Here is a 12,465-nt window from a genome sequence, read left to right as displayed (position 1 = left end):
AGTAGTGACAAGTTAGATTCCTGGGAAATTCTCTTTGCTGTGTAATCCCTATTGGTTCATTGTGTAATCCTGTAACCATTGTTTACGTCATCCCCGCAACTCTGTATTATCCATCTGCTTCCTCCAAATAAAAACTTTGACCATGAAGGTCACCTTAAAGCTCTGTTCTACGGGAAAAAATGAGTAAGAGCAGGAATTAATGGGAGTTAATTGAGGAACATTGTGAAAAGTTCCTTTGAAATTGAAAGAACATGGGGACATTCTCAGCAGGACAGAGTCCTGGAACTGGTGGACATTTACCACATCAACAACTATGACTAAACACTAGTTGTAATTTACTTATCAGAGCTCATCTAAATAACTTTTTTTATATTTTTTAGATTATGTGCTATTTCCTTGTTTCCTCATGAAAAACACATTTCACATAAAAAGTCACTGTAATGCAAAGTCAGTTTAGTTCTTGGAATTTTTGTTAGGAAATTTTTGCACATAAAATGAAAAGACAGTGTTATTTGGAAATTAGCACACATCTTTTATCCTGCCCCAAAGGCAGGATAAATCCTTTATTGTGTTTCCTTAATTTTTCCTATGTCCTGTATATTTTGGACTTGTTGGCATAGCGTTGTATCCTGTGTTGGTGTTTCTGTTTTGGTTAACCAGACTAAGCTCAGGATTCAGGTCTTTTTGCGCCCATCCCAATGCATGTTAAATCAATTATGGAGGCACTGGTTTGAAGTGAAAACATTTCTACCCAAAAGGCCCTGCTAAAGCTGTTAGATTCGATTAGGTACAAATTCTGTCTTCAGAATTTGAGTGTCATATTCCAAGCCAAAGCTCAGTTCCCTAGCTCTTCCCTGTAGCCATGCATAGGTTCTGCCACGGAGGCTATGCGTCCCCGCCATGCTGTCCAGCCCTGAAAAGACACGGAGATTCACAGCCCTATTCTGAGAAGCTGATCACATTCACCAGTTGGGTTTGGAAGAATTCTGAAGGCTTTTTTGTGGGGGGAGGAAGTGAGAGAGGGCATTTTTTTGTTGGTTACTACAGAAGAGATTTGGGTTTGAGGTTTTATTTTCATACCAGGGTTGGGTAGCTGAGATGGAAATCGAATTAAAACTGGCACGTCTCTGTGGCTTCATTTGCTTTTCTTCTCGCCATGGGACAAGTTGGCATCAAAGTCTTGTTTTGAAACCCTGAAGTTCAAACCTTAGACAGTCAGTGCCAGTAGTGTGAGCTGAAAATGCCTGGTTTGAATTTCCATAGGATTGTGGGGACCCAAATAAAAAAGTTGAATGGGAGTTTGTCTTAGCAGCCAGTACGTTCTCTTCTTCTTATGGGATTCAGGCATTGTCTTACAGAATATCATAACGTTAAATTTGCACCAGCCCTTCCTCAATTGTGCATAGTATCCTGTTTATGGGAGAAAAGAATCCCTGTGTGAAGGTCAAAAAGAGAAAACATGGGTTGTTGAGTTTTGAAGAAGAGCTTGTGGGTATTTTGTAGAAGGATTAGAGGAGATTGGGGCAGCTGAATTTGTTCAATGTGGAACATTGGGAGAAAAATGGATGAGGATTTTTAGAGACTATTTTATTTTTCTCTATAAGTGAAATTCTCTTTGGAAAAACTTTGACAAATTTAAGTAAAGGTTTAAATTACTTTTAAGTACCCCTTCCACCCCCCACCCCCATTTTTCTTAAAGGTCAGACTCTTTCAAAAACAAAGTGCACAAGCACTGACATTGATTAAAAAGTGACATTAGTTTGGACTTGTTCTTATGGTAAGTTGCACAGTTTATTTAACATTTTAACTTTATATTCAGGAAAAGTTTTAAATCTCTCTTTTTATTAGTTTTTCTTCAATATTACATTTTAAAATTGGAAATATCTCCAATTCAAGTCAATGTAACAGGAGATTTAATTATCTCTCTTTATTGGTTTTTATACAATATTAGATTTTGTAACTGGAAATATTTCCAACTTCAGGCAGTATAATATATTACTGATTAATAAAAGGGTCAGGATATTTAATGTTCATTATAATTGCAGTGGAGTAGACTACTTATGTAAAAAAAAAAAATGAAGAACAGGTAAGAGACAGTGTAAAGACACTTGCAACCTCCCTCTTGACCACCTCTTTCTGAGGGTTCATTACTGGTGTATAAAATGGTCATAGATTTCTGGGTTTCAAGTTTTTTACTCTTGCCATTTTTACGATTTCCTCCCTTTTATTTCACTTTTAACAATTTTTAATGTTATTTGTTTCATTATGGGTCTCTTTGCATTCATGCTATTTGCAACTCTCTAGGCTTCCTGTATCTGGATATTGATTTTCTTTTCCTCTAGCTTTAGAAAATTTTTAGATATTATTTCTTTGCTTAACTTTTTTGCTCTGTTCTTCCTTTCTCCGCTTTTTGGAATTTGCATAATATGAATATTGGTCTACTTGATGGTGCCCTATAAGTCCCCTGAGTTATCTTTACTTATTTTTTTGTTGTTGCTGCTCTGCTTGTGTGTGTTCCTCAGCCATGTCTTTTAATTTACTGATATTTCTTCTTCCTGATCTAGTCTCTTATGAAAACCCTCTATTGAATTTTTGTTTTTTAAAAATTTATCTTTATTGTTGAAAGTATTACAGATGTCTTCTCTTCCCTCCCAGTGACTTCCTTCCACCCTTCACCTATCCCCCCTATAGGCCTTCATTCCACTATTGTCTGTGCCCATGGATTATGCATTTATGCATATACTAGAGGCCCGGTGCATGAAATTTAATGCACTGGAGGGGGGGTCCATCAGCCCAGCCTGCCCCCTCTTACAGTCTGGGAGCCCTCAGGAGCAGGAGGTGACCGGTGATCAGGGGAAGGCGACGCCCCCATCATACCTCTGCTGCTGCCACTGCTGGCAGCGCAAGCCTCAGCCGGCCCTGGTTACCTGAGCCTTGGGCAGCCCTGGTGGCTGGGCAGCTGCCATCCGAGTCTTTCCTGTGTCTCTGGCCAGTCCTGGGCATCTGGGCAGCCTTCATCCGAGTCTTGCCTGCACCTTGGACTGACCCTGGGCAGCTGGGCAGCTGCCATCTGAGAGTTTCCTGCATCTCGGGCTGGCTCTGGGCAGATGGGGAGATGAGGAGACTGGGTGCCACTATCTTGTGGCTGTGGGTACTGCCATCTTTGAGGACATGGCAGTCAATTAGCACATTCCCTCCTTATTGGCTGTGGGTGCCACCATCTTTGCAATGACATGAAGGTCAATTAGCATATTCCCTCTTTATTAGATAGGATATTCTTTGGTTAATCTCTTCCTGACATCTTCCCTTCCCTCTGAGGTTCATTAGTCTGTTCCATGCTCCTGTGTCTTTGGATATATTTTGATCATCAGTTTGTTTGTTTGTTTGTTTGTTTGTTCATTAGATTCCACATATGAGTGAGACCCTCTATTGAATTTTTCAGTTCAGTTATTGTATTCTTTATTTCTGTCATATATCTATGGTACTTTTTAATGTTTTATCTCTTTGTTGAAATTCACAATATCTTTAGGTTTGTTCTATTTTATGTAATTCTCTTTACATTTCCATCCTTCATTAGAACATTTTTTTTTTTTTTGGATTAAAAGTATCTAGCATGAGTCATTGGTGTTAAGGGTCCAAACAATTGAAGGTGGCTTAGGCACCTGGATTCCAATTCTAGTTAGTAAAAGTACAATCAGTCAAATTCTTTAATATTTCTGGGTCTTGTTTTTTATCTGGAAGAATAGTGAATTTGAAATACGTGATCTTTATGACCCTAGAATTTTTAATAAATTATATTTTACTATTTCAATTCCATATCCTCTATAGAAATGGCCTTATAATAAATGTGAGAGTTTAATTTTTATGTATTAATTTATTCATACATCAAATATTTAATGAGCAATTACCATTGAGTGAATGACTTCTATCACTCTACAAGGCTCTAGAGATGAAGTGAATAAATTATATAGATCTACAACATAAATAAAATCATACTGTAGATTGAAGCTTCATAAGATTTTGCTAGTTAAATGAATTCTAGTAGATTAGAACACAGTTTATCAAAAACCTGTTTTCTGTTAAGATATAATAAAAGTTGACTACTGCGCTTGCTTCAGCAGCACATATACTAAAATTGGGATGATACAGAGAAGATTAGCATGGCCCCTGCACAAGGATGACACACAAATTCATGAAGTGTTCTATATTTTTAAGAGGAACAAGGATCAGAAAACCTATTTGAGGAAATAATGTCAGAAAACTTCCCTGATTTGAGAAAGAAACAGTCACATAAGCACAGAGAGTCCCAAACAAGATAAACCTGAAGAGACACATAACAAGACACATTGTAATTATGATGGCAAACGTTCTGGACAAAGAGAGAATCATAAAGGCTTCCAGAGAGAGGCAGAAAGTTACATACAAGGGATCTCCCATTAGATTACCAAATGATTTCTCAACAGAAACACATCTGTTGGGAAATCAGGCTAGAAAGGAATGGAAGGAAGTTTACAAAGTGATGCAAAGCAAAGGACTGAATCCAAGAATACTCTGTCCAGCAAGGCTATCATTCAAAATCGAAGGGGAAGTAAGGAGCTTCACAGACCAAAAAGGCTAAGGGAGTTTATCACTACTAAGTTAGCAATGCAAGAAATGCTAAAGGGACTGGTGTAAAAAGAAGAAATAAAAAGGTAAGAAAGAACACAGACACAAAAATTAAAGATGGCTACAAACAAATACCTATCAATAATAACTTTAAACATAAACAGACTAAAGGCTCAAATCAAAAGACATTAAGTGGCTGAATGGATAAGAAAATATGACCCATATACTGGTATATGCTGTCTACAAGAGACCCACCTCAGAACAAAAGACTCACACAGACTGAAAGTGAAGGGATCAAAAATATCTTCCAGGCAAATGGAAATGAAAAGAAAGGCTGGGGTAGCAGTACTTATATCTGAAAAAATAGACTTCAAAGTGAAGGCCATAACAAGAGATAAGGATGGGCACTTTATAGTACTAAAGGGATTGATACAAGAGGATATAACCCTGATAAACATATATGCACCCAATGCAGGAGCACCCAAATACATAAAAAACTCCTGGAAGATAAAAGGTCAGATCAACAGTAATACAATCATAGTAGGGGACTTTAATACCCCATTGACATCACTGAATAAATCCTTTAGTCAAAAAATCAGCAAAAAAACAGCAAATCTAAATGACTCACTAGATCAGATGGACATAATTGGCATCTACAGAACATTTCACCTCAAAGCCACAGAATATACATTATTCTCAAGTGCACATGGGGCACTTTCAAAAATAGACCACATATTGGGTCACAGGCAAAGTCTCTCCAAACACAAGAAGATTGAAGTCATATCAAGCATCTTCTCAGATCACAATGGCATAATATTAGAAATAAACTACAATAAGAACAATCAAAAAAAATCAAACACTTGGAAGCTGAATAACATGCCACTAAACAATGATTGGGTTATCAAAGAGATCAAAGAAGAAATTGAAAACATCCAGGAAATGAATGACAATGAAAACACAACAACCTAAAATCTATGGGACACAGTGAAAGAAGTCCTGAAAGGGAAGTTTATAGCTCTACAGGCCTACCTGAAAAATAAGAAAAACTGGTAATAAATTATCTAAGTATACAACTGAAAAAAATTAGAAAGAGAGCAACAACAAAAGCCCAGAGTGAGCAGAAGGAGGGAGACAATAAAGATCAGAAATAAATGACATAGAGACATAAAAAACAAAACAAAAAACAATAATACAAAAGATCAATGAATCCAAGAGCTGGTTCTTTGAAAGGATAAACAAGATTAATGTACCTCTAGCCAGGCTCACAAAGAATCAAAGAGAGAGGACCCAAATAAACAAAATCAGAAACGAAGAGGCAAAATAAGAACAGACCCCACAGAAATACAAAGGATTGCAAAAAAATACTGTGTACAACTCTATTCCAACAACCAGACAAACTAGAGGAAATGGACATATTCCTAGAAAAATACGACCTACCAAAACTCAATCAGAAAGAATCTAAAAATCTCAAAAGGCCAATAACTGTGGAGGAAATTGAAGCAGTCATCAAAAAGCTTCCAGCAAACTAAAGCCTGGGGCCAGATGGCTTCACAGGGGAGTTTTGCTAAACATTCAAAGAAGAACTAAACCTATCCTCCTCAGACTGTTCTAAAAAAATTCAAGAGGAAGGAACACTTCCAAGCTCATTCTATGAAGCCAGCATCACCCTAATACCAAAACCAGATAAAGGCAACACAATGAAAGAGAATTACAGGCCAATATCCCTCATGAACATAGATGTCAAAATCCTCAACAAAATTCTAGCAAATTGGATGCAGCATTATATCAGAAAGATCATACACCATGACCAAGTAGGACTTATTCCGGGGATACAAGGATAGTACAATATCCACAAGTCAATAAACATGATACATCATATGAACAAATTGAGAGATAAAAATCACATAGTCTTATCAATTGATGCAGAAAAAGCATTTGACAAAATCCAACACCCTTTCTTGATAAAAACCCTCAGCACAGTGAGAATAGAGGGATCATACCTCAACATAATAAAAGCCTATATGATAAACCTACATCCAACATCATTCTCAATGGGCAAAAACTAAAACCATTTCCCCTAAAAACAGGAAGACAGGGATGCCCACTTTCACCACTTCTGTTCCACATAGTACAGGAAGTGCTAGGCATAGCAATTAGACAAGAAGAAGAAATAAAAAGCATCCAAATTGGAAAAGAAGAGGTAAAACTGTCATGACATGATACTGTACATAGAAACCCTAAAGACTCCATAAAAATTATTAGACTTTATAAAGGAATTTGGCAATGTAGCAGGATACAAAATTAATGCCAAGAAATCTATGGTATTTTTATATACCATTAGTAAACTTACAGAAAGAGAGATTAAAAAAATAATCCCATTTACCATTGCACCAAAAAAATTTAAGATACCTAGGAATAAACTTAACTAAGGAAGTAAACGACCTGTACTTGGAAAACTACAGGACACTGAAAAAAGAGATAGAGGAAGACATGAACAGATCGAAGAACGTACCGTGGTCATGGATTGGTACAATCAACATAATTAAAATATTCATACTACCCAAAGCAATCTATAGATTCAATGCATTCCCCAGTTAAAATACCAACGGCATATTTCACAGACCTAGAAAGAACTCTCCAAAAATTCATCTGGAATAAAAAAAGATCCCCAAGAGCTGCAACAATCCTGAGAAAGATGAACAAAGTAGGAGGGATCTCAATACCAGATATCAAGCTGTATTACAAAGCCACTTTTCTCAAAACTGCCTGGTACTGGCACAAGAACAGACATATAGACCAATGGAACAGATCAGAGAACCCAGAAGTCGACCCAAGCCATTATGCTCAATTAATATTTGACAAAGGAGGCAAGAGCATACAATGGAGTCAAGATAATCTCTTCAATAAATGGTGTTGAGAAATTTGAACATATACATGCAAAAAAATGAAATTAGAACACCAACTGACACCATACACAAAAACAAACTCAAAATGGCTAAAGGACTTGAATGTAAGATGGGAAACCATAAAAATCCTGCAAGACTCCATAGGTAACAAAATAGCAAACATGTGTCTTAGCAATATCTTTACAGACACAGCCCCTAGGGCAATGGAGACTAAGGAAAAAATAAACAAATGGGACTCCATTAAAATAAAAAGCTTCTGCACAGCAAAAGAAACCATCAACAAAACAACAAGAAAGCCCACTGGATGGGAGAACATATTTGCCAATGATATTTCCGATAAGGGTTTAATCTCCAAAATTTACAGAGAACTCATACAGCTTAACAAAAGGAAGATAAACAATCCAATAAAAAAAATGGGCAAAGGATCTAAATAGACACTTTTCAAAAGAGGACATACAGAAGGCCCAGAGACATATGAAAACATGCTCAAAGTCACTAATCATCTGAGAGATGCAAATCAAAATGACAATGCGGTACCATCTCACACCTGTCAGAATGGCTATCATCAACAAATCAACAAATGACAAGTGCTGGCAAGGATGTGGAGAAAAAGGAACCCTCCTGCACTGCTGGTGGGAATGCAGACTGGTGCAGCCACTGTGGAGAACAGTATGGAGTTTCCTGAAAAAGTTAAAAATGGAACTCCCATTTGACCCAGTAGTCCCACTTCTAGGACTATATTCCAAGAAAACAGGAACACCAATCAGAAAGGATATATACACCCCTATGTTCATAGCAGCACAATTCACCATAGCTAAGATTTGGAAACAGCCTAAGTGCCCATCAGCAGATGAGTGGATTAAAAAACTGTGGTACATATACACAATTGAATACTGTACTGCTATTAAAAAGAAGGAACCTTTACCATTTGCAACAGCATAGATGGAACTGGAGAGCATTATGCTAAGTGAAATATGCCAGTCGGAGAAAGATAAATGTCACATGATCTCACTCATATGTGGGATATAATGGTCATCATAATTTGATGAACAAGAATAGATTGATCTAGAGACAAATGGTGGTGGGGGAGGTTAGAGAGCAACCAAAGGACTTACATGCATGCATATTAGCATAAACAATGGACACAGACACTTGGGCTGTGGGGGCTTGCCTGGGCTGGGAAGGGATGAGGGCGGGGGTCAATTGGGTAAAAGGAGACATATATAAAACTTTAGACAATAAAAAAAATTGTTTTAAGAGTAAAACAACTTGTTACATACAGGGGAACCCCCATACCACTATAAGCAGATTTTTCAACAGAAATTTGTAGACAAGAAGGGAGTAGTATGATATATTCAAAGTACTGAAGAATGAAAAACTGCCAATCAAATATATTCTACCCAGCAAAGTTGTCTTTCAGAATTGAAAGAGAGAGAGAATTTTCCAGAGAAGCAAAAGCTGAAGAAATGGATCACCACTAGAGCAGCCTCACAAGAAATGTTAAAGGAACTTCTTCAGTCTGAAAGAAAAGGACACTAACTAGTAACTGAAAGATATATGAAAGTATTAAATCATACTGGTAAAGGTAAATATATATAGTTAAATTCAGGATGTTCTAATGTTGTAATGATAGTGGGAATCATTGATGTCTCTAGCACATAGGTTAAAATACAAAAGTATTAAAAATAATCTTGCCGAGACCGGTTTGGCTCAGTGGATAGAGCATCGGTCTGCAGACTGAAAGGTCCCAGGTTCGATTCCGGTCAAGGGCATGTACATTGGTTGCGGGCACATTCCCAGTAGGGGGTGTGCAGGAGGCACCTGGTCGATGTTTCTCTCTCATCGATGTTTCTATCTCTCTATCCCTCTCCCTTCCTCTCTGTAAAAAAATCAATAAAATATATTTAAAATAAATAATAATCTTAACAACCATAATTTGTTGACGGATACACTATGTAAAAAGATGTAAATTGTGAGATCAAAAACATAAAATGAGGTGGGGGGGCAGCTGTAAAAATATAGAACTTTTCTATGTTTTTCAAGTTAAGTTGTTGTGAGCTTAAAATAGCCTGTAGACATTTTTGTAAGCCTCCCAGGGTCAAGCAAGCAGCGATGACTGCGAGTCAGCCTTCTCTGTATCTCCATGTCTCCATGTCTCCATGTCCCTGTGTCCCATGCCCCCAAGCAGTAACAATGATCCCTGCGAGCACCTCTGAGAGAAAGCCACCCTCGCTTTCCGACTAGATGCCAGACAGTCCAGTTTCTCCCTGTAGGAGTCTGGGTCCCCAGAGTCTCTCTGGAACCTGGAGTTCAGAGCAGTCGGGAGCTTGTATCTCTCTTCTGATTGAAAAAAACAGCACACCCAGTTGCCAGCCCGATCTGTGCACCTCCGTACCTCTGCTCTTTCGCGCCTCTATACCTCCTACCCAGTCTCAATGTGCTTTTTTCTTTCCTTCAAGTTGTAGAACTTCTACTCAGCCAGCTTTCCCATGGTTCTGGATGATAGTCATTTTGTCTTTTAGTTGTAGTTTTGGTGTGGTTGTGAGAGGCAGCACGTACAGGTGTATACCTTATGCCGCCATCTTGGTTTCCTGCTGGAAGTTTTTTTATGACTGCTTCAATTTCCTCCATAGTTATCAGCCTATTCAGATTATTTTATTCTTCCTGATTGAGTTTTGGAAGGTCGTATTTTTCAAGGAATATGTCCATTTCTTCTAGGTTGACCAGTTTGTTGGAATAGAGTTGTTCATAGTATTTTTTTTTTACAATCTTTTGTATTCTTTTGTGGTGTGTACTTATTTCGCCTCTTTCATTTCTGATTTTGTTTATTTTGGTCCTCTCTCTTTGTTTCTTGGTGAGTCTATCTAGAGGTTCATCAATCTTATTTATCCCTTCAAAGAACCAACTCTTGGTTTTATTGTTCTTTTGTATAGTATTTTGTTCTCTATGTCATTCATTTCCACTTTGATCTTTATTTTCTTCCTTCTGCTCACTCTAGGCTTTTCTTGTTGCTCTCTTTCTAATTCTTTAAGTTATAGGGTTAGATAATTTGTTACCAGTTTTTCTTGTTTTTTTGAGGTAGGCTTGTAGAGCTATGAACTTCCCTCTCAGGACTGCTTTCACTGTGTCCCATAGATTTTTGATTGTTGTGTTTTCATTGTCATTTGTTTCCAATATGCTTTTTATTACTTCTTTGATCTTTTTGGTACCCCAATCATTGTTTAATAGCATGCTATTTAGCCTCCTAGTGTTTGAATTTTTTTATAGTTTTGATTGTAGTTTATTTCTAATATTATGCCATTTTGATCTGAGAAGATGCTTGATATGATTTCAATCTTCTTTAATTTGAATAGACTTTGCCTGTGTCCCAATATGTGGTCTATCTTGAAAATGTCCCATGTGCACTTGAGAAGAATGTATATTTCATAACTTTGGGGTGCAATGTTCTGAAGATGTTGATTATGTCCAACTGATCTAGTGTGTCATTTAGGATTGCTGTTTCTTTACTGATTTTTTGTCTAGAGGATTTATCCAGTTATGTCAATTGGGTATTAAAATCACCTACTATGATTGTATTGCTGTCAATCTCTCCTTTGATATCTTCTAGAATTTTTTTATGTATTTAGGTGCTCCTGCATTGGGTGCATATATGTTTATCAGAGTTATATCCTCTTGTTGTATCGATCCCTTTAGTACTATAAAGTGTCCATCCTTATCTCTTGTTATGGCCTTCACTTTGAGGTCTATTTTGTCAGATATGAGTATTGCAACCCCAGCTTTTTTTATTATTATTTCTATTTGCCTGAAAAATATTTTTTCATCCCTTCACTTTCAGTCTGTGTGTGTCCCTTGTTCTGAGGTGGGTCTCTTGTAGACAGCAAATATATGGGTCATGTTTTCTTGTCCATTTAGCCACTCTACGTCTTTTGATTTGAGCATTTAGTCCATTTATGTTTAAGGTTATTATGGATAGGTACTTGTTTGTAGCCATTCCGATTCTTTATGCCTATGTTCCTTCTTCCATTTCTATTTCTTCTTTTTACAACAGTCCCTTTAGCATTTCTTGCACTGCTGGCTTGGTAATGATAAACTCCCTTAGCCTTTTTTTTTTTTTTTCTGTGAAGCTTCTGATTTCCCTTCAATTTTGAAAGATAGCTTTTCTGAATAGAGTATTCTTGGATTCAGTTCTTTGCTTTGCATCACTTTGTATACTTCATTCCATTCCCTTCTGGCCTGATTTGTTTCTGTTGAGAAATCATTTGATAATCTATTGGGAAATACTTTGTAGGTAACTGTCTCTCTCTTGCAGTCTTTAAGATTCTCTCTTTGTTATTAATGTTTGCCATTGTAATTAGGATGTGTCTTGGTGTGGGGTTTTTTTGGGTTCCTCTTGTTTGGGACTCTCTGTGCTTGTGTGACTGTTTTCTTCCCCAAATCAAGGAAGTTTCCTATCATTATTTCTTCAAATAGGTTTTCTAATCCTTTTTCCTCTTCTTGTCCTCCTGGCACCCCTATGATATGTTTTTTACTTCATTTCATGTTGTCCCAAAGCTCCCTTAGGCTCTCTTCCTGCTTTCTAATATTTTTCTCCAATTGCTGTCCAGCTTGAGTGTGTTTTACTGCCCTGTCTTCTAACTCATGAATTCAGTTCTTCACTTCTAGTCTACCTTTGAAACCTTCCATTTTTTTGTAGCTGTATCATTTTTATTTCCTCTTGATACTTACATAAGTTGTTGATTTTCTCATCCATCCCTTTTATGAATTGTATGACCCTTACTCTGTATTCTTTTTCTGACATATTTCATGTCTCTCTTTCATTCGGTTCATTTCCTGGCAATTCCTCCTTTTCTTTCCATGGGGGGGAGGGGGGTGTTTATCTCCCCATTTTTGCTGTCTCTTTCTGGCCTTAGGCATCCTGCTAGGGGTTTGAGAGTTTGAAACCGTATCAGGTCAA

General features: G+C 37.3%; 1 non-coding gene across 1 annotated transcript; it reads left to right on the top strand.

Moving 5' to 3' along the window:
• Positions 1–4,105: 4,105 nt before the first annotated feature.
• LOC114228514 (U6 spliceosomal RNA) lies at positions 4,106–4,212 on the top strand. The gene has a single exon (XR_003614658.2). It is a non-coding gene; the product is annotated as a U6 spliceosomal RNA (small nuclear RNA).
• Positions 4,213–12,465: the final 8,253 nt, after the last annotated feature.

The sequence above is a fragment of the Eptesicus fuscus genome, chromosome 3 (genome assembly GCF_027574615.1).
Source record: "Eptesicus fuscus isolate TK198812 chromosome 3, DD_ASM_mEF_20220401, whole genome shotgun sequence".
Classification (NCBI taxonomy): domain Eukaryota; kingdom Metazoa; phylum Chordata; class Mammalia; order Chiroptera; family Vespertilionidae; genus Eptesicus; species Eptesicus fuscus.
The sequence above is the reverse complement of the archived record's forward strand: the minus strand, read 5'-3'. Positions and strand labels throughout refer to the sequence as shown.